General features: G+C 47.1%; 1 protein-coding gene across 1 annotated transcript in view; it reads right to left on the bottom strand.

Annotated features, from left to right (window-relative positions):
- PKNOX2 (PBX/knotted 1 homeobox 2) overlaps window positions 1-22,682 on the bottom strand; it is a 244,608-nt gene that overhangs the window by 174,049 nt on the left and 47,877 nt on the right. Inside the window, exon 2 of the mRNA XM_025049206.1 lies at window positions 4,684-4,755. The gene's annotated coding sequence lies outside the window, so the exon portion shown is untranslated. The remainder of the gene's footprint in view (window positions 1-4,683; window positions 4,756-22,682) is intronic.

Genomic DNA, 22,682 nt, shown 5'->3' on the forward strand with positions numbered 1-22,682 from the left:
ATTTGCAGCTCAGAAAGCCGTATAAATCTGAATCCGCCAGAAACGCCATTAAATCACACCAATTAAGCCGGACCAACGAAGAGCCCCCATCACTATTCTCTGCACACTCAAGGACTCTCAGCCCAGATGGAGGCCACGAAAAACTGGAGGCTGTGGCAGAGGGGCTGGAAGCAGGCACTGTGCACGAGAGGCAGGGAATTCTGTCTTATAAACCTTAACACACACCCCAAGCATAGGCGCCCATCAAGATCTGGTGGAGAAAGGCGAGCCAGCGAGGCGGTGGAAATAGTCTGAGTTATTTCTAAGCTTGTTGCCTGATTTCTTGTGCGCGCTGATCTATCTGCAAGCCTTTAATTTATAGAGCAGGAGACAGCCTATGAGGAAAAAGCTTGCACCTGTAGTGAAGATGGTGGGGAGATCCAAGGTATTTCACATCAGGGTGAAACACCCCTGCCTTTAGCAGCTCTTCAATGGACTGTTCTCTCTTCACCCAAGTCCTCTCCAGCCAGGTGAAAGAAAACTGAGGACGAAAACTGCTCAGACTGGGCTGGGCTCAACTGGGCTGGAATCTGAGTTTACTTTTAATAGCAGTTTCCTAGGGGTCACTGGGGAGAGAGGTGAGGCACAGGGCCCCGGAAAGGGGCTTTCTCTCTGACGACTACTTATGATTCCAGCTTCCCCGCAGCTGTATACCTGGTTACTCTTTTGCCTCTTTATTGCTCATTCAATATTCATTTGTCAAAGGGCAAGATGCTAATGTGTATTATTAAAATATCAATAGTTTATGAGTGAACTTTTATGGAGGGTACGGTTAAAGGAAAGATTCTTGACCATCTCTGTCAGAAGCAACGGAGAGGAACAATCTTTCCAGCTCCACTTTTTATTTATTTACTGGGCAAATGAAGGACAGAAGCGTTCTAAGTAGCTAACGTGTGCCAAGAATGGCTCTAGTGCTGTCACATGCTGGATTTCGCTGAGTCCCACAGCAGTCCTGGAAAGGGTGTACAATCCCCTTTTCAGTCTAGAGATGAGGAATCGAAGACCAAAGAGATGTGCCCAGGGTCACTAGGTGCTAAGAAACAGGTTGGCATTCGAACCCAGCTCTGGACTTCAAACCCACTGTATTTTTCCCTCAACTTGGAGCCCTGAAAATACAAATAGTCTTTATATTTTTTATCTGTTTCCTTCACCTGCCCAAATTAAACATTAGTTTCCTGACTTAAGTTTCACAGAAAGGGGAAGGACAGAACAGAAAATCATTCCCTGCTTTCATTCCATGCTTTCACACAGACCCATTTCCAGAAAGTGAGCCCCCACTTTAGACATATCTAAGCAAGTTTCCAGAATCTTTTCTGCACATTTAGAATCTTAGAACTGAGGGTGACATTGGAAATGACGTCATCTGCCTCGACTTTCTCTGGTGTTATTAGGGTATTTCTGGTGTTTTCTGAGCTTCTGCTTTTTTCTGTAATACTGAGATAATAACAATATCTCATGAACCAGTGTAAGTGTTCAATGAGAAAATGCACCTCAGTGCTTAGCCTGGGGTCTAGCATGTAGTAAGTGTTCAATAAAGGTTGGTTATTAACGTTACTATTAAGCTGACTTGTGGAAGGCTCCAGATCCCAGCACCTTTCCATCAAAACCAACCCCGCCTTTTCCTCTCTTCACTGTCCCTCCGTTTTCGCACTGGCCACGCTCAGATCTTGCTCCTTTGGGCAAATGGACCTGCGTTCATTCTTTGGTTGCTTGAGTTTCGTTTCTAGTCCCTTAAGTCACAAGACATCCAGGGCCCTCAGATTCTCTTCCAAAATTTAGCTGCATCTGGGTCAGGAAAATGACAAAGGAAAAGGCCCTTTGGGATGTAGCCTGTAGGTTACAGAGTATGTCAGAGGGGAAGGGAGAAGAGGAGAGGGCATTAGGGGTCAGGGAGGAAGACTTGCCCCGACCTCCCGTCTCCGGCACGGCCCTGACAGCCTCGTATGTCCTCGTCTTTGGCTGGAACCTACCCCAGCTTGGAAGGCCATGGAGTTGCGGGGGTGGGGAACCCTGAGTGGGAATGAAAAAGGTCTTAAGGCTTGTTGAGTCCTTGGTCACAGGTCTAAGTCTCTCTCCAGACCTGGCATGTCAAGTTGTGGGTTGCAAACTGGACCCACTCTTACAAAGATGGACTATAAGGCAGAGGCCTCCACCAACTGCAGGACCTCCTGACACCAGCGTGTCCTCAGGGAATCCCACCTTGGGAGGAAGGCTAGCCTGGACTCTGGGGGGAATCCAGACGTTCTGTGAGTTAAGGGACAGTTTTATTAGCTAGGGTGGGGAGTTCTTTAGCCTGTCTTTGAAAATAGATGAGACCGCGTTCTGCCAGACTTGACAAACACTAGTTGGGGTGGACTGTACTCTCCAAAGATGACTGCAACCACATGCATCTCATGCCCCATGATCTTCACCGTGCTGTTGTATTCCTCTTTTGAGACATGGTGGGAGGGGTTCTATGTTCCCTTCTTTAAACCCAGGGGGGCCTCCGTAACTGCCACGGTCAAGAGAATTTGGTGGAAGTGATGCTGCCTGACCTTGGAGGGCAGGTCACGAAAGGCAACAGAGCTTCCTCCTGGCTCTTGCTCTCTCTCAGGAGTCTCCCCCTGGCATCCAGCCACCAGACTGTGAGGAAGCCCAGGCCACATGGAGAGGTCACATGGGTCCGGGTGATGGCCCAGCTAACATCTCAGCCAACAGCTAGTTATCAACTCCCACTCCCAAATTAGAAGCCTTCAGATGATTCCAGCACCCAGCTTTTGAGTTGCCCTAGCTGAGACCCCAGACCTGGTAGAGCAGAGACCACCCGGCCCCATTGGACGTGACTCAAAGACCATATGAGCATAATCAACGTTGTTAAGTCACTGAGTTTTGGGGGTGGTTTGTTACACAGCGGTACTATCTGGAACACCACTGAAATTAAATGAATGTTTGCTGTTTCCCGCTCAAATAAAGCCTTCACTGGCCTTCTCTCTGAGACTCCAGACTTTCAGAAGGTTCCCTCCTCAGCCGGTCCCGGTCCCTCTGACCTTGCCTCCCCTCGTCCTCTTCTTACCAATCCCCCACTTCCCCAAATGGCAGGATCCCCGCTCCCCACGGCAGCCTTCCTTCCTTCACAAACCACTCCCTGAAAGATCATTTGGATCTTCCCATGTCTGAGTCCTGGCACCCGAAGAAACTCGTTCTCCCTCATTCCTCAGTGCAGGTCCAAGAGTTTGTTCCTGGGAGGGAGCTCTCCCTGGCTGTGGGTGGCCCAGGTGCCTGGCTGCCCTCAGGGACAAGAAGGGAACGCGCAGACCTATTCCTCCCCACACGCTCCACTCTCATTAAGCTTCACGCTCAGCTTGCTCCTTTCGTACTTGACTTGACTTATGAGGTCCCTCTAACCTCCGGTGCGAGGAGACATCGATTCTCACAAAGGTCATTATCTTTCTGCATTGGCTCCCTCACCCCCGGCCCCGACTCCTAGGTAGGCTTTCCTGGAACAGGATGGAGGGAGGCACCCTTCCCCGCCCCCTGGGTCTGGGGATCCGACCACTCCAGAGCCCAGGCTGGAGAGGAGGTGCCCCGGGAGCCATGCCGTCAATCACAGAGGCGACCAGCACTGAATTGCAGGCCATTAGGCAGGAGGGCCGGCGCCCTGCTCACTCACCGGGCAGCCATCGGCAGGATGTTAGACGATCATAGGGCGGCCATTCTTATGATTTATTCAAATACTCATTATAGTCAATCTATTTTTACACAGAGGTGAAGATGTGCGCTGATAACGGTTAATCATTTATAATTCCATGGACTGGTTGGAAGCCAATGTACTATCAAAGTCGTAGCAGCAGCTCAGCCTCCGGTGGCCCCACGAGCAGGGTGGAGAAGCCACAGACTCAGGGCAACCCAGTTTCCCAGCTCACATCCACAGAGCAGCAATGAGGTTGTGGCTGCAGTGGGGACACGAAGACGTGGGAATCCCAGACTGCCCTCCGGGAGCTCCCAGCCGGGCGTGGGCCAGAGGGATGCTCGGCTTGTGAATGCAGCAGAATTTCAGAAGAGAGAGAAATCACTTCTGGCTGGAGTTACCAAAGAAGTCTCCACTGATGAGACTGGACTTAGGCGGAACCCTAAAGGTGGGTGGACTCTGCCAAGTGGGGAAACCAATATGAACCAATAAGCAAAAGTATAAGGTGGAATGTTCCTGTGTAATGAAGGGAAGTGACCGGCAGTATTTCCTTGTCCTCCCTCACCCCTCCCTAGAAATAACCAGATGTAAAAGCGAGTGCAGGCTATGGCCTCAGCCCAGTTCCTCCTCTCACTGCCTCCCAAGCTTACTCCACAGACACTAGTGGCCAGGGTCCAGGTCAGCCTTGCAAACTCAAGAGCTTGCTTCTCCAACCAACACTCATGGCACACATCACACAGCAAGTCCACCTAATGCACAATTGATAGTCTAATTAAATAGGATGTCATATTACAGGGCTTCTTTGTCACATTCAGACCAAATCTAATTAGAAGTCCACTGTATTTTACATTCTGACTAGCCCATTGTTGAGTGTTTCTCTTGCACAATGCATGGCTGTTAAAGATCAGGTTCAGGCCTGGTCTTTAACCCATAACCTGATTGAGTCAGCATGGAAAACACCAATCAAAGTTACTTACAATTCACAGTCCCTCTTCTGGTAAGCGGCATGGAGGACACAGAAAGCCTCAGAGTCCTGCTCCAGACTTCACCTGTCAATAAAAAAAAACAAAAAAAAAAAACAAAAAAAACCACATTTTTATAGACTGTATGATTCTGCTGCGAGTGTGAGCCAAGGTGAAGGTTGGGGTAAAATCGGGAGTGGGTCTGGCTCTGGAGCAAAGCCAGGGCTGGCAATCCTGCACCATAGTGCTGAGTGGTGAAGTCCCCTGAGCAAAGGATTCCTGGTGCAAAACGAGTATTGTTAGACAGCTCGTAAGGACAGAGAGGCTGTATCACTCTCTCCTTACCTGCTTGGTGCCTCAGTTTCTGAGTTCCATCCCCTTCCCTGTAGGAGTCCCAGAGAGAGAGAAGCTCAGGGCCGTAGAGAGCCCTGAGCTGACCAAGGCAATAATCATTTACTGATGCCTCCTGTCTGATGGAAAACCCCAAGCAGGGGACAGAGCTGAGCAGCCCCCGAGAAAGTTGTAGTCTATGTGGAGAAGGCTGCAAAAAACAAGCAAACAAACACCAAAACTGCTGCTATTGTTTATGGCAGGAAGATGGAAAAGTCAAAAAGGAGAGAACTTTTAAGCAAGAGCGAAGAGTCCAGTTGGGCTGGAAGGAAAAGGATGTGCATGGAGAAGAATGATCAGGAAAGACTGGGAAGATCAGAATCATGACGGCTTTTCATTCTTTTTCTGGAATAAAGCTATAAAGGCGACAACAAGAAAATCCCGGCACATATGCATCAGGTAACTATCTGTTCCACGAGCTACACTCGCAAGGTGTTACAGGAACAAAATTCATGAGTCTTATTATAAAAGTGCTGCCACATCATTGGGGAAATAAGAATAACCACACGAAAGAGCATCAGATATCACAAGACTATATATAAAGTAGTGCCAAACCGTGTGGTGGAGACTATAATTCTCTCTCCACAGAGAAACAAAATCAGCGAGAGCTGAGACACTCAAGGAAGTTTCCGGGGAAGGCAGAACCTGAGTGGCATCTTAGAGGACTGAACAGGCAAGATTTGGCTGGTGGAAGGGAGAGAGAGGGTATTCTGAGAAAGGGGTGGGGGGGGCAATCTGAGCAGGGACAAGAGGAAGAAGTGTGCAGAGCCCTGGGACATGCAGAGGCTGGTCTGTCTGAGAGGGACTAGCGGAGAGACTAATGCTGAGCCGGCTGAATGGGCCAGAGCATGCAGGGCTAGGAGTGTCAGACAGAGAGGCCAGGCTTGGGTTGTGAGCTCGTGGAGCTATTGAAGGTTTTCTTTTTTCTTTTTTTTTTAAATTATCGTTGATATACAATACTATATTAGTTTCAGGTGTACAACATAGCGATTCAACATCTACGGACCTTACAAAGTGATCACCCCAAGTCGAGCAACGTTTTGTCACATACAAAGTTACTCTTAATGGTTTTTCAACAAGGAAATGACAGGAAGAGAAGTCCTACCCATCCCCGCCCTCCGCCTTTAGTATTTTCCTTCTAATTAAGACAGAGAAGCCTCTTGGAAGAGGTGGAATTTAAGATAGAAGACTCAGGCATGGGGTGTATAGTGTGATGTGCCCAGGGAAAGAAAATGTCCCTATTGTTCATAATGATGCCCAATAGGATGAGGCACTTCCCCTGGGGCTGTCTACTACTATCCGCGTGACCTCAGAGACCAGACCATCGGATGACAGATTGTTGAGGACGAGGACTGCATCTTATGCATCTCTGTAGCCCTAGAACCTAGCAGAATGTCTGGCATGCATCGAGTTCTCAGCAAATGTCTAGTGAAATGTCTAATGATGGACTCTGTTCATTCCAACCAGAATCCACAACCAGCATCTCAAAACCAGCCCATGGCTGGCAATAAGCTCCAACTTGTATTCTTCTAACGTACTGACACATTGCCACTGAGCACACATGAACTCAGCACGAGTGTCCAGATTGAACTGCATGGAGTGGTGCTTTATCCCTGCCCTTGGGGCTATCTGTTGAGATACCAGCAACTTGGAAAAGATACGGCAGACTTGCCATTCGCACATGCTTCAGAGCTGGGGAGGCTAGCTGCCATGCTGGAGAGATGGATTCAAGAGTGTTATAAAGCTCTTCACAAGCTGAAAGGATGGGATAAAACTAAAAAGTCAATTTTTCCTCTATCGGCTTTTATTTCTTGCACATTAACGCCTTGACAGCCATAAAGGAAATAATTTTGAAAATTACGAAAAAGTGCCTACAATCGCGCCACTGTAAACCATCAAGTTATTTTATGTCCACATGCGAATCTATTTTTATTTTTTCAGCATTATATAAAAAATGACAAGAATATATACACCAAATCCTACCCTTACATTCAAAAATCAATTGCAAAAACATAGACTAGCGTGACCTGGTTGAAAACAAAGGTTGGTTGAGTTAAATGCAAGCTCAGGATGAACCCAGAGTATGGTGTTGCTGCCAAACACATTAAATATGATCTCAGGTGCATTAATAGTCATTCAGTGTCTAACCAACAGGTGAATGGTCCCCTCGCTTTGGACTTATAGATGCAATTCTGGCATCACGTTTTAATAACTCTGATAGCGATAAGCAGGAGATGAGCAAAGATGTCTTGTGGTTAGAGCTGGTTAAAAAAAAATCAGCAGTTAAAAGTGCAAGCTCTGGAATCAGACTGCACAGCTCCAGCACTTACTAGCAGTATGACCATGGGCAAGTTATTTAACTTCGCTGTGCCTAGTCTTTCATCTGTAAAATAGGGCTAATAAGGGCTCTCCCTCTGAGGTTAGTTGTGAGGACTAAATCATTTCTCATTCTGTAAAGTGCTCAGAACAGTGCCTTGCACAAAATAAGCATTCACTGAATGTTAGCTATCGTTGTTATTTTCTTTATTAGGAGGCTGTGAGGTAGAAGATACGGAAGAAACTAAAGTTGTACCTTCATTCGTCCCTCTCTAATGTCACCCATCGTTCCTAGTTCTACTGGCTAAAGCAACGACTCTTCTCCCCCATGGTGGTCCTCCAAATGTCTGAAGAAACTATGAAAGAGGAACTGCGTTTCTCTGGACCATGGACTTGGATGAGGACTTGCTGATGGATGTTAGAGGAAGCCAATCTTCAGTTCAGTGTAAGAAAGAAGTCTCTGGCCATAAGAACCATCCAAAAGTGAGTGAGGCCCCTTCAGAAGGCAGTGAGCTCGCTAAAGCTGGAAGGACAATCCTGCATCAGGGAAGAGCTGCCTCCCATGCATGGTCTCCCAGAAGCAGTTTCACGCATCAGCACAGTGTTCAAAAGCATTAGGAGAATGATAGGGTTTACGAACTTACGTATGGATAAAACATTCACAGTGTCTTCTTTCGCTATCATTTCATAAAGTAGTTCAACACCCAAAAGTAAGGAGAACCAAAAGGGCAGTTCTTTGAATTAAACAAGGCATCATGAAAAACACTTTCAATCTCTCTCTGTCTCCGTGTCTGCCTCTTTCTCATACACACGTACACACGTGTGTGCATGCACATGTGCACATACAGCCTCTCCACATTGCCATTATTTTTCACTCATGACCATGAACCAGTGGAAAGTCTTCCTGGACCGGCACTGACCCATGCTGGAAAACCATCCATGTGCACGATATCTTAGGCCCTTCCAAAAAGTCAACAGTTTGTGGTCCTGGATGTCTAGTGACCATGTCAACGGCCTTCAGACAAGCAGCCATGGTATTATTATACAACCAAAGTTTAAACTCAGGCTTCTCTTATTCATCATGAAAGTAAAATGGAACCATAAATGAGACTGACCATCCACATTATAAATATGAGGAAACTGATGAAATAGTAAATGAGCAGGACGTTGTTGAACGCTCGTGTTTGTTTGGAAAAGAAGTGGGAAGGAAGACAGAGAAAGCTTCCCGTAGGAGGTAGCATGTGCTCAAGGACAGCTCAGAGAGTACTCACGAAGCTCATCTAGGTAAGCTGCAAGGCCGGAGGGAGCGAACTTGGGGCTTAGCAGGCCACGGGTCTAACACAGAGAGCAGCAGACCAGGGCGTCACCACATGTGGATCATGCCCTGACTCTGTCATGAACTTACTACTTAGCATTAAATACTTGGCTCCGAGACACTTACTCACTCAGCACTAAGGGTACTGCACAGGCTTTCTCGGACCCTGGTAAGGACCGATGCTAATTCCACGCCCATTAGTCCCCCGGGCCATAGGCAGTGCTGGGCACCCAGTTGCAGAGACAGTGGGGAAGCTCCCTCAGTCATACTCTCTAGGCCCAGCCCAGGCCCAAGACTCTAATCTTGGGCCTGTACTTGTAAGTACGGGTGTATACAGGAAACCCTTTAAGGACTGTTGGCACTGGTAGGCTAACCCTAATGATTTGCCTGCGTGGGGGAAGGAATTGAAGACACTCATGACCTGTCTACACCAGATGGGAGTGAGAACCATGAGCTCTTACATATGCTGAGAAGTGTGAGCTCCCGGGGCTGCAGGACACACGCCCTGCTCACAGAGCAACTTGCCTGGCCCCGTGGACATCCTCTGAGGTGTGAACACACCAAGACTTGCTGATTCTCCGCCGGGAATGTCCCCGCTCTTCTTCCCATCCCATGTCACTGACCTGCCTCAGGCTTTCTTTCTCTTCCCCAGCCCTCAATTGGTCTCCTGGCCTGCAACCTCACCCCATTTTTGCCCATTCGCCATCTCCCCAGATCCTAGTATCTTTCTGAAACACAAATTTAATCACATCCATTTGTCCTTAAAACCCTTCGATGACTCCTAATTTCCTGGCAGAGGTGGTCAGCTGGCAGTCAGTCCCTAGGTTGACTCTCCCCTGTCCAGTGTTTTTATAAATTATGCCAACATCTAAAAAAGTGAGAATTCTCACATTTAAAAATCCAGATTTCTCACTTTTCTTAAAAATGAGATGACCTAATAATACCAATCTTGCATTTCCACGTGGCAATCATTGACTCTGAGTATCTGCTGTTCACTTTTAATCAGGCACAGGTCCTCCTATCTGTCCCATAGAGAGAGGGCAGGCGTTGCCCGGAAGTCCCTTCCATCACAGGGCCAGACACCTAGAGGCGGACACACACCACCTACCAAGGAATTTCAAGTTCAAGGTGACGGCATGGGGTGGGTTAGGTGGGGCGGCTCATTCTGTTCCCAGCTGGAGGCTGAAGGAGGGGACCCAGAGGAAGGCCAGCACCACCAGGCAGGCCTATCCAGTGTCCTTCCCTCTCCCCTGGGCATCTCCTCCGCTCTCAGCCAGGAGGGAGCTGACCAAGGCCTCAGGGCTGTTCTCCAGGAATGACAAGGGCTACAGGGCAGGTGCTGAAGAAGCCCCACCCCATTCCTTCCAGAGGCCCCACCCCTGGGTCCAGCCTCTCCCCACCTCCAACTCAGCGGTGCTGCACCCCCTCCCATTATTTCTATCCCACTGTTCCTATCAAAGCCCTAACAGCACATATTTTGTTAATTGTACAAACCTAATGGGGGAATGCATTGGCAAAAAAGGGTAATGGCCATCAGACCAGCAATAAAACAAAATTAATGGTCCATAGGAAGAAATCGTGTCCACTTAATCCCGGCTCTGAAACTCTAATAGAATAATGGAATACCAACGGAGGGTTTTTCTCTCTGTGTAGATTGCTTACACCATGTTAATCACTTGCAAAGCAGGCCACATACCACTCCGGCTCACATGACCCTCCAGGGAAAGTAGCAGACCAGAAACACTGAGTGGAAGGCTCATTACAGACACGCACCACCACCGCAACAACACCTCCCTTCTCCCACCCTCCCCCAGGTGACTCTGGGACAGCCAGTGTGGGGTGTCACTGAGAGCCATGAGGGGCGGTGGGCCGGAAAGCAAGACACACAAGACCTAAAAATAGCAAACATTTATTGAGTGCTTACTATGTGCCAGACACTGGGCTAGCTAAGTACTTTCCACGTAGTAGATTGCTATATCCCATTTTCATCTTCTATGGCTACATAGTCCAATGAGGTAACCACTAGCCACATGTGGCTTTTTAAATTCAACTTTTAATGACTGAAAATTAAAGAAAATTTAAAATTCCATCTTCACTTTCACCAGCCACATTTCAACTGCTTAAGAGCCACACGTGGTTAGTGATGGTTGTACTGGGAGGCTCGGATAGAGCTCACTTTCACCGTGGCAGAAAGCTGTACTGGACAGCACTGTTCTGAAGTATCGAGGCCATTTTATCTTGCTTGTTTAACAGATGTGGAAATCAAGGTACAGAGAGGTAAGGCAAGCTGCCCAAGGCCACAAAGCTGGTACAGAGCTGAGCTGGGTTCTAACCCGGTCTGACTCAGTCTGACTCCAGAATCCCCACCTTACACACTATTTCCTTGTAGAATCAGCAGTCGAAGCAGCAGGGAGGCCTTTTGAGGGAAGTTAGCCTAGTATCTCTCATGTCCTCTGCAGCATCCCCCCAACCCATTCCAGAGCAGACAGACTCCAGTGTTCCACCTGGGAGCGAGCTCTGAGAGTGTCTCAAACCTGGGAAGGTCAGTTGGAGAGGAAGGGCTTTAAAGAGCATCTGACCCAAAAACCTCCCATTTATAAAACCAATACACAGAAAAGTTAAGTGTCTTGCCCAAAGTCAACCAGAGTTAGGACTATAATCCAGGTTCCCTGACAGTCAGTTCTCACTGGCTGAAGGAGAGGACAGAGCAATGCCTGGGGCCCATGTGGCCACAGGGTAAGAGAAGGAAGAGGTGTCCCTCCAGGCTTTCTGGGAGTCCTGGGCCAGGTGAGAAGAGGCTGGGCCAAGCCTGAGAGCACTGGGCTCTAAGGAGAAGAGAGAAGGGAAGAATGAGGGGTGGTCTTTGGGCCTAGAAACTGCAGTGGTTAAAAGCATAACACTGGATTGCTACCATATTTTGGGGAAGCAGTGGTATCTATTACCATTAAAAATACACACTACATATGCTTTGACTGAGCGGTCCCAATTTGAGAATGCATCCTATAGAAAGGGAAGTAGCAGTGCGTGAGAATAATGGGGCAGCATCTACAGTGGGAAGATGTGCAAGACACCCTCGATGTCCACCCACAGGGGAATGGCCGGTTAACTTGGGCACAACTATACCATATAAAGAACAAGTTGGATCTGTTATCTTTTGCCACGTGAGCCGGCCATATGCTCCAAAGTAAGGAAAGTAAGGAGCAGAGTGATATGTGCAGTGTGATCCCATTTTTGTGAAAACAGAGAAGACATGAGACTGCATTTACCATTTGCATGTGTTTGTGTGAGCATCGCTAGAATGGGAGGAACAGCCGGGAATGTTCATGCTGGTGGTGATGAGGGAACCGGAACGGAGGGATGAAGGCTCACCATTTTTAGCATATCTTTGCCTTGTTTCTGGTTGCAATGAGCACTGCCACTTTTGTAATTTTTGAAAAGAAACCTAATAAAGGAAAGAAAAATAATTGATAAAAGAGAGGTTGGACTCGATAAGCAGCCAGACCCGACTTCAGATCCACCTTACATCCCAGCTGTGTGGCTTTGGGCAATTTCCTTAATCTCTCTGGATCTCGGATTCCACACTTGAAAACGGGTGATAATAATATCAGAGTGTGATGTTGTGGGGAGACTGATGAGAAAATGAATTTAAAGCTACTCAGTGACATGGGACTTTTTATCGACATTGACGGAATAACCTGCCCAGGACACAGAGGTGCTTCTAGGTCACTCTCTGGCACTCTCACAATATGCTGTTACACATCTCTCAGGGCCCCTATATTTTTCCTTATATTACAGTTTTAACGCGTCTCTCTCTCTACCAGAATATAAACTCCTCGCGGGTAGGTTCAGTACCTTGATTATCTATTCATTCATTCAATCATCCATTTATTCCTTTTACTATTAATAATAACTTAATAATTATGTCTTAGGCATACGCACCAGGCACTGTTACATCAGAGATATAACAATGAACAAAACAGAACAGTCCCTGCTTTCACGGAGCTCACATCTAATGGAGAAAACAATCTATAAATGTATATATATATATGTACATATATATATATCATATGATACATTTATAATGTCAACATGTAGTAAGCACTAAGAAGAAAAACAGCATAGCATGATGAGGGAGCGAAAGTGACTAGGGAGGAAAGAGGAGTGTTTTAGAGAGAGGGGACAGGAAAGAGCCCTCAGAGCCCTTTTTTCTCTGAGAAAGTGCCTTTTGTGGCATGTGCCACAGATCCAGTGAGGTCGGTAGTTGCGCAAAAGATGTTAGTTTAAGAATAAAATAAAAATAGAGTTGAGGGAGAACAGAGAATAATTAAGCCACCTTAAAATTCCCTCCACTTCTGAGTATATACCCAAAGGAACTGAAAACAGGGACTTGAAGAGATAATTTGTAAACCACTGTTCACAGCAGCAAGAGCCAACCCAAGGGTCCATTTACAGATGAATGGATAAACAAAAATGCGATATGAACACGTAATGAAATATCTTTCAGCCTCAAAAAGGAAGGAAATTCTGACACAAGAGGACATTATGATAAATGAAATAATTCACTAACAAAAGGACAAATACTATATGATTCCACACACACGAGGAGCTAGACTAGTCAGATTTATAGAGACAGAAAGTAGAATGATGGGTGCCAGGGGCTGGGGGACAGGAGATGGGAAATTATGATTTAACAGATGCAGAGTTTCAGTTTTCCAAGATGAAACGAGTGCTATAGATGGATAGTGATGATGGTAACACAACAATATGAAAGTATCAATGCTACCGAACCGTACACTTAAAATGGTTCAGACGGTAAATTTTATGTGTATTTTACCAGAATCTATCTATCTATCTATCTATCTATCTATCTCTATATATATATATATATATCACCACTAAATTCTCCCAATTTTTATCAGGGGGAAAAAAAAACCTTGGACGCTAAAAGGCCAGAAAAGGAGTAGCCGACGGCCAAGGAGAGGATAAGGTGGCCCAGAGAGAGCAGGGAACCCCAGGTGTCTGAAGCCACAGTGGGGAGAATGCGAAGGGGAGGGCTGCCAGGAAAAAAAGAGGCTAGGATCCCAGGCCGGTCTGCTGACAGTGGAGGCAGCTTTCCTGTGGGAACATCTGGGCCTAGGTCACTCCAGAAGTCTGATGCCAGACAAATGAGACACAATTTAGAACAAAAAAGAAAAGGAAAAAAAAATTTTTTTAAACTGGCGAGAGGTGACTGGTAGAGAATTGGGCCCCTCTCTAGTCTGCAATGAGAGATGGTCAAGGAATGTATCCACAGCAACAAGACGATGAGCAGGAAATCTAAAAGGAGGCAGGAATGGGCGATTCGTAATCCGATGCAATGGTGAGCAGCTTGGCGTGTTGGAAAGGGTTTTAGACGAGACCTAGGAGCCAGTCCTGGTCCTCACGACCCTTTGACATTATGTGTGTCACCCTAACTCTTTTGGCTTCAATTTCTTCATCTATTGAACTGATCAGAACAAGAGGAATCTTAAGGTTTTAGGGGTCCACAAACCCTTTGAGATTTTATCCAGAACGGCATTTGTGCGTATATTTTTCTGTAGCGAGATTTACAAGTTTTACCACCATTTCAAAGCTGCCAAAGTCCCCAGAGAGGTTAAGAATCAGTGGATGAGATATTCACGAGGCTCACATTCAGCTAGAAAGTTCTGAGATGCCAAGAAATCTTGGACTAGACACCAATAAATATTTGGGCCTCAAATAAATCAAGATGCCTATTCCTGTTTTGACCGCTACACAGACATATTGTAAAAATGAAGTAAAAGAATTATATACTTTGAAAAGTTAAAATTATTTTTCTCATGAAAGTAAATATGATTGTCGTTGTTGTTTCGCAGAGAGCAAGAGCAGGTCTGCACCAGGTACAGAGACACAGAGAGACCCAGCCCGATCTGCTCCCCTGAACAGAGGCAGTGTGATCCAGGGTGTGAGGACTGTAGGTCTTTCCTTGGTTCCAATGAAGAGGCCCTTCATTTCCTGTGTAGAGAGGGGTCCAGGCTAGAAAGAAAAGTGAATGCATCCTTCCCAGGAGGTGTGGCCCAGGACAGAACAAATGCATCACTTTGTGCCAACGAGTCCTCATTTTGCATTTGGCTTTCTTGGGAGGAAATTTTCAACTGTGTGACTCAGAAGGGTGACAGAGGGAGGATGTATCAAGGGGAAATAGCACAGGCAGGGGACAGTATCTGGCCACCAGAGTGCAAGATCCAAACTAGAACCCTGCGTGATGACCAAGCCGAGGTCATCAAGGCAGAGGGGACCTCCGCCACAGTGGGCAGTGCCCTTCTGGAGGAACCAGCCCAGAGGCGGTGGGGGAGCCCGTGGGTCAGAACCAGCCACGCATAAACCTGATAGAAACGTAAGGATCATTTATTTTGACCTCTTCCTTTCACTCTTGCAGAAACAGGTTGAGAGGGATGGAGACATATCCAGAGTTGGAAGCCAGGCCAGTGGTGCCTTCCTCGTTTACAAGATGTGTTTTGAGTGCAGACCCTTTACTGGGTTGGAGAACCCAGATCTCTGCCCTCAAGCAGCCCATAGTCTAATGGAAGAGACAGACACCAATGGATTGAGAGCTTAAGTGTGATCCAGCAGGTATGTAGAGACCACGGAGGAGGGCCTCCCCGCTTCGAGCAGGTACATCCAGATAGGGGTGAGTTGCCAACAGCCACCCACATCTCAGAGAAGGGTACCCACCGGGCGGCAGTCAGAAGAAGCCTCCTAGTGTCCAGCCCCCATAGGGAGAAAGCCCAGCTCCAGCAGGCCAGCCCCAGGCCCTAATTAGCAGGCGACACCGAATAGCAGTCCCCATTCATTATTCCTAACTCGCCTCCAGGGGCTGGTCCTGAATATTGTTTCATAAATAACTTAACAGGGCTCCAGCTTGTTTAACTGAGGTTAGGCAGATGTGCGCAGCATAGGGTGACTGTGAGGATTCTGGCTGGGCTGATTGGCTGGGATGCTGGCTCTCTGCAGAGGGATGGCTCAGTGGAGAAGGCAACCACAGCTGGTGTCCCCACCTGGATCCCGGATCACAGTGGGATGCTGAAAGAGCATTTATTTTCAATTGTTCTTAGCCACTAATTTGGCTCCAGGGTATAACACCAATCTGAGAACAAACCAAGTAGGAAAACTGTGCCTCTCCTGAAGGAGGCCCAATTTCACCATAACCAGGGGAGGGTGGGGAGGTTTCCTGAGTTCATCGCTTCACAGTGCCTGCAGCCTCCCAATCCCTGCAGCCTCCCAATACAGGCTGGCCGCCTCCATCTCCAGCCTGAGTCACCCAGAGTCACTGGGCTGCACTGCCATCTGCTGCACTTGCTCATTGCTCCTCCGAGGTGCCTCCAGCAGAGGACAGATTACTCTGATGGTAGGTAGATAAAATGAGATTCCCTTGCTAGCAGTAACTACCCAAAACAATCTCTCTCCTGAGCAGCTGTCTCCACCTGGCACCTGCCAGCAAAAGAGCTGGCGGGTGTCATCGGCTGACATGGGCGATTCTTCTTCTGCACAGAGGGGACCATGAAAGCCCTCTCAAGGCAGGACTTGCTGGGAGGACCCTCTGTTGGGCTGCAGTAAGGTCTTCCCTCAGGAGAAAACACAAAAGCAGCTCTGTTTCTGGCAGAGTAAAGAGCGAGCTCCCTCCAAAGCAAAGGGGAGGGAAAAACTAAGGGTGAATAAGGGTTGCCTTGGATGCTTCCTCAAGACCGATGTGCAAAATCCTGTCAGAGAGGCCCTTCTAGTGGTGAAATTGCCTTCTTGTGGCTTAAAATAACTGAATCAGAGACTTTCCCTGAGACGCTTTTGAAAGCAAACTAGTAGATAAAATGCTTTTACCAACCCACCACTTCACTTCCAGCCTCCCAGCAGATATGCCATAGTTTCTATGACCAAAAAAAAAAAAAAAAAAAAAATGCCTTCTTCACCAGCATGTGATTTAGCTGCACAGTAACCCCATAAATCCAACCTAATATAAACATACTGGAAAGATAACAGGTTTTAAAAATCTCTGAGCAGTCAAAGTATGAGTCCCAAAATCTTTGCCCTAAAGTTTATGAACCTTCTCATAAGGGAAATGCCTAGGCTCTTACTTCGAGCTTCTTTAATTTTATACCATCTCTAACAGGCTCAGTATCAGGTATCTTGGCATTGGCCGATTAGAGTCAATAAGAGAGAAGGGGGCTTGGGCTTCCCCAGAAGGTGCGCCAAGGGCATGGGGGGTGGGCCAAGGAGAGGACATCATAGGAGGTTTCAGATCGTTCACTTAGGAAGACAGGAAGCATGTCTGCTGCTGATGTTCAAACATCCGTGGAGGACTTTAAGAAATAAACCTTCAGTTGTCTGGAAAATCCCAAATGTGTATCCTTCTTGATGCTTCCAGGCTGCTGAGTGTTTCCTATAGGTTGTCTTGAGCTTGTTCAGAAGCTGCTTATGTCGCTTGCTGGTTGGCTCATTCATTCACTCACCAGGATGCAGGAGCAGAATGGATAATGTGCAACCATGCATAAAGCAAGATGAAGGCACGGACATCTTTTGATGCAACACATGCATACACACATACATGCACACATGTGCATCCTGGTACGCACAGGTATGCACACACATACACACGTGTGCACGCACGTGTACATACATACACATGTGCACGCACACAGTCAGGTGCACATGTACACACTCACACGTAGGCACACACACATCAGGAGCACCTATTGTACATTAGGTGTTGAACATATGCATGTCATACAGGTGTTAGAAAAGGCACTGGAAGGAGGAGGGGCAAGCCAGTCAGGTTGTCCTTTGACTCAGTCCCTAGCTACTCACATGAGAATCTTTGTGGGAAGGGGGACTGTAATAATTCAGGAGTCAACTAAAATATCATCTTACCAAAACATTTAAGTGCACCACCAAGACAAACAAAAAACAACATAGCAGCAGGCCTTGAGAAACATGGAAAAGATTCTCCCATGCGTCTTAGAGAAAGTCGTAGGCCTCTGTGGGCCTGGCTTCCCTTCAATGAAATGAACAGTTTGGAGTAATCGGTGTCTCCCAGCTCCCTAGTCAACAGGATCCCTGTTTTATCTAAGGACTGACCCACCCTGCCAGCCTGATTTATATTCACCAAAGCTTTGAAAGGAAGGCTTTTGATCAACTGTTTCTCTCCAGCCTCTAGCCAATCGTCCAAAACATGTATGTTTTCTTCACAGCCCCTTTAGGTCTCTGCCCAGGTGCCAAACCCAAGGAGACAGCCAGTGGCTCTGTATCCTCTCCCCAGGCCCTGGGATAGCGGGCCTGGCATAGCCATCGTTTTGGGAACAGGAAGTCTTTATGAGACTCATAAGGGATGGCGGGGATTGGGATTCTGGCAATCTGTCCTGAAAAATTCAGGTTAATAATTTATATATGCCTAAAACAAAAAACAAAAAACAAAAAACTTCGGAAACAAATTGCTACGAATTGTGTGACATTCGAAGGAAATTTGCCAATGTTGCTCAGTGAGGCATAATAAAGATATGCAGCCCATAATGATAAGTTACTTAAACTCAGGGCACTAAATGATTTATTAATTGTCTTCTAATCTTTCATAGCTACAACTAAAACCAAGAATGTGGCCACATTTCACATACCAGTTCACAACGCCTCCAAGGCCAACCAGCACAGCTGCCTTTAAGTCTATTTTTCTCTCTTGCCTCCAACTCTGTAGATGGGCCTGGAGCAGGGCCCAGAGCTGGGAGAACTGCTCTGGTCAGTAAAGGGTAGGTGCACTCCCAAAACATCTCATCCTGTCGCGCTTCTCACATGAATGCTACATAAAACATGTTTGTTTTGCCTACAGGTCCCGTCTTCAGAGTTCACCTCTCCTACAGCCATCAGTGCCATGGTGCCCCTGGGCTGACAATTGTTCTGGGAGAACACAGGCCTCTATCTCCTGGGATGCCCTAGCACCAGGCTCATGGCCCCAGAGTCCTCTCCAGCAACAGATGAATTCCCCAGAAAGAATTAGAATGAAAATGAGAAAAGAAACAGAAAGACCTGCTCTTTTCTCTGTGACATGCTGACCCAGTGGGGAATGTGGGGTTTTCTGCTGCTGTGTCCATTTAGACAGGCCTCCTCCCTGTCCCCAGCGCTACAGACATCCAGTCCCTCCACTTCCTGGAAGACCCCATGCTCAGGCTGCTGCCCAGTGCTGCCGACAGACCCAATCCTGTCTCGGGATTCACGCCCAAGGAGCTATGCTGACTGTGTGTCTGGCTGGAGGGAAGGTCACCAGAAAACCAGTAGTCTGTAACCAGAAATACCACCCTGCGGGCAGATGGAGAAATAAGACAAGGTACTTTAGGCTGGGTTGCAGAGACTAGGCTCGAGAGGTGAAATGATTCTCCAGGCTTCCTTGCTGCCTCCAATACGCTTCTCTCCGGTGTTCCCATCTCAGAAGGGTTCCATCTTCCATCAGTTACCCACTCTTGGAACCACCTTTGATTCTGCCTCTGCCCTCTCGGTCCCACACCCAACCCAAGGGGATTTCACTCCTAGATTTCTCAAATCTATCCCTTTCCATCTCCACTGCCTGCATAATTCAGAGTGAAAATCAGCAGCTCTTTTCAGACGTTTTTGTGGGATTCGAATAGTGTTTCTGGTTTTGTTTCTAAAAAGGTAATATGTAACCAGTTCGAAAATCAAAAAGTATACGAAAGTATATATTGAAATGTCTCCCTCTCATTCCTGTTTCCCACTTGTCCAATAAACACAAATATGGAGTCTTGTTTTCCATTTTCTATGCACACTTTTCTAAACCTTGGTGGATTTCTTGTTTTTACGCTTAATGTATTTTTGGAGATCTTTCCGTATCGGTACTAAGAGAGCTTCCCCATTCCTCTTTCTAAATGCATAGTATTCCATTATTGGGATATTCCATAATTTAACTAATTGGTCCCCAGTGGATGGATATTTGGGTTCTTTCCAATTGTTTTCTATTACAAACAGTGTTGCAAATAACTTAACATATGTCATTTTATAAATGTGCAAGTATTTCTTAAGAGCAATTTCTCATTCTGAAATTGCTGAGTCAAAAGGCAAATGATTTATAATTTTGATAGATATTGCCAAATTGACCTCCGAAAGGGTTGTACTGATTTACACTATAAGATAAGCCATTTCCCTAGAGCCTGCCAATACAGCGTCATAACAGACTTTTTGAATTTTTGCCCACTTAAGAGATGAATGAATAATGCTATCTCAGGATAGTTTTTATTTGCATTTCTCTTATTATGTGTAAGACTGAACATCCTCTCATATGTTAAGAGCCATTTGTATTTGTGTGTGTGTGTGTGTGTATAAATAGTCTGTGTGAATTCTTTGCCCATTTTTTTCGATTGGGTTGTATTTTGAGGTTGATTTTTAGGAACTCTGTGTGTGTTAAGAAGAACAGCCCTGTAATGTGAATTGCAAAAATATTTTTCCAGTTTCTCACTTGTCTCTTGACTTTACTTAAAATATTTTGCTGGTGCTTTCTGAAATTTTTATTTAAATTCCAACGGGCCATTTGTCACAGCCGCCATTACTCCCACGGTTTTACAGTTCATCATTTTACTGCTTTTAACTGCCAGCCTGGACATTGGTGCGATGCCTGCAACTGCCGCCGCCATTATACGACCGAGAGGAAAACTAGTCTGAAAACAGAACTGATGATACCCAGAGGATGATGCAGAAAGAACCTGAGTGCCTGTGGATGTCACCGGGCCACTGAATTTATCCGACCCTGGAGCAGTCCTGGTTCTGAACTTCATAATAAATAAGCAAATGAATTTTGTACTGTTTAGGCTACTTTGGGTTGAATTTGCTGCTACTTTCAGCCAAAGGCATGCTAACTGGTACACACCTTAAACATTCTTGCAAAAGTCTGATTCTTTCCAATCCATCCCCACTCCTGCTGAGGCCAGTGTTCTAGAATGTAAACCCGACAAGGCCACTCCCCTATTTCAAATAATAAATAGCTCCCCTCAGTAGCTCCCCCTTGGCAGCTCCCCCTCATCCCCTCATCCTCTCATCGGCAAAATTTTATCCAAGCGCCTCAGCTCTGAGTCTGTCCCTGCCCACTTCTCCCTTCCCGCTCTTGCTGTTTCACACCCCCACACTGTTGTTCCCCCTTCCCCCCTCCCTAGAGGGCCCTTTCCCTCCTTCCCCTAATTTCCAGGACAGTTTGTTCTATCATCACCTCCTCCAAACAAATTTCAGACCAGGCCCCGCTGTCCCTACTCCGTCACCGCCATGCAGCATCCAGTGCTTTCCTCTATGATTGCGCTAACCTCGTTGTCTATACATCTTTTTGCGTGCCTGAGTCCCCGCCCTGCCTTGCTTCCTTTAAGGCAGGGACAAAATCTTATTCATTTCTGCATCCCCAGTACCTAGCTCAGGACTCAGCACATGACAGGTGTTCAACCATTGTTTGCAAACCTGAACATAGCTCCCTAGTCTCATCTCAAGTGTCCCCACAGATGCCCTCTCAGACCTCCCCCAGCCTAGGCCCTACCCAAGTCCATGTCACTTTACAGAGAAGCTAGAAGAAAGGTCCATCCAAATGGGCCTGCTCTAAGAAGGGAAGTAGATGAGCTATTAAATCATCAGATCAATCGGGGCCCTTTGCCTCAGGCATGGCCTCTGTGCCAGTGTCCCCAATGCTGAGCAAATCATCTACTTCCACAGAAAGTCAGGGTTAGGACCTAGGTCCCTGGTCACCTAACCAGCTGTGTGAACTCAGAGAATTTACTTCCGCCTTCTTTATTTGGGAAAAAGAGATGAGCAGGCTGTTATGAAGATGAACTGAGTGTAACTGTCTCACAGGAAGTGCCGGGTAAATGACATCTCATTTTCTCCCTTGGAGCTGAAATCAGCCCCGAGGTAAAGAGAAAGTCCACATAGGGCAGACCCTAAACACTTCACTAGACCCTGAACACCGATATGATGACCATATAGCGTAAATACATTCATGGGAAGCGGGGAGAGAAGAGCGCCAACATCCGCTGAGCACTTCCCGTGCGCCGGCCTGTGCTACGTGGTGCGTGCCTGTCTCCGTGCACATGCATCACAGCAACCCTGTGAGCTGTATTTTTAGTCTACTTCTACAGAGGAGAAAAGTAAGGCTTCGAGGAGTTAAATGACATGCCCCGTGTGTCCAGGCCACAAACCCAGTTAAGTGGGATAGCTGGAGTCTCGATCCAGCTCTGTTTGGCTTTCACGACGGAGTTCTTTTTACTACTGCTTGTTGCCTCCAAACCACAAATCCAGGACTTGTGTTTCTGCTGATAGAATTGGAGGGGGTAACCAGGGAGGGGAGAGGAAAGAGGGAGAGCCAGGAGCGAGCGAAAGGAGGGCAATGGTAGAACGAACAGAGGAGCTCTTAAGAAAGATTTCTCTCCTATCACCAAGCACGCCTCCGTGTGTGTGTATGACTGCGCACGTGCATGTGCCTGTGTGTGTGACTCTGTATGAGTGCGCATGTGTGTGACTGTACGATTCTATGTTTGCATGTGTGTGCATGTGTACATGACTGTGTGACTATGTGTTGCATATGGGTAGGGCCGCGCATGTGTGTGTGCACATGAGTGCACGTATGTACTTGTGTGTATGTGTGTTGGGGGGAGGTGAGCTTGCACAGACTGGCCTCCTGCTGACTTCAATGCACACTCACGCCCTGGCCACGTCAAGCCCAAACCTGCCCCACATGAACTCTGCATGTGGTCAGCGATGGGAAATTTCACCTATAAACTTGCCTCTTAACAATGGCCCCCTGTTTCAGGCAGTTCTGACCAGCCATGTGACATCAGCATCACCAGCTCTGTTATTAGCCCATGACTGACCCGGCCAGGCTGCTGAAGGGACAGCAGAGGGAAGAAGAGAGGGAGGAGGTGCCTTCTGTAATTCGGTCAGGATTCTCTGGATGGACCTTCCCAAATCCCCTCAT

Source organism: Pteropus alecto, unplaced genomic scaffold (genome assembly GCF_000325575.1).
Source record: "Pteropus alecto unplaced genomic scaffold, ASM32557v1 scaffold135, whole genome shotgun sequence".
Taxonomy (NCBI): Eukaryota; Metazoa; Chordata; class Mammalia; order Chiroptera; family Pteropodidae; genus Pteropus; species Pteropus alecto.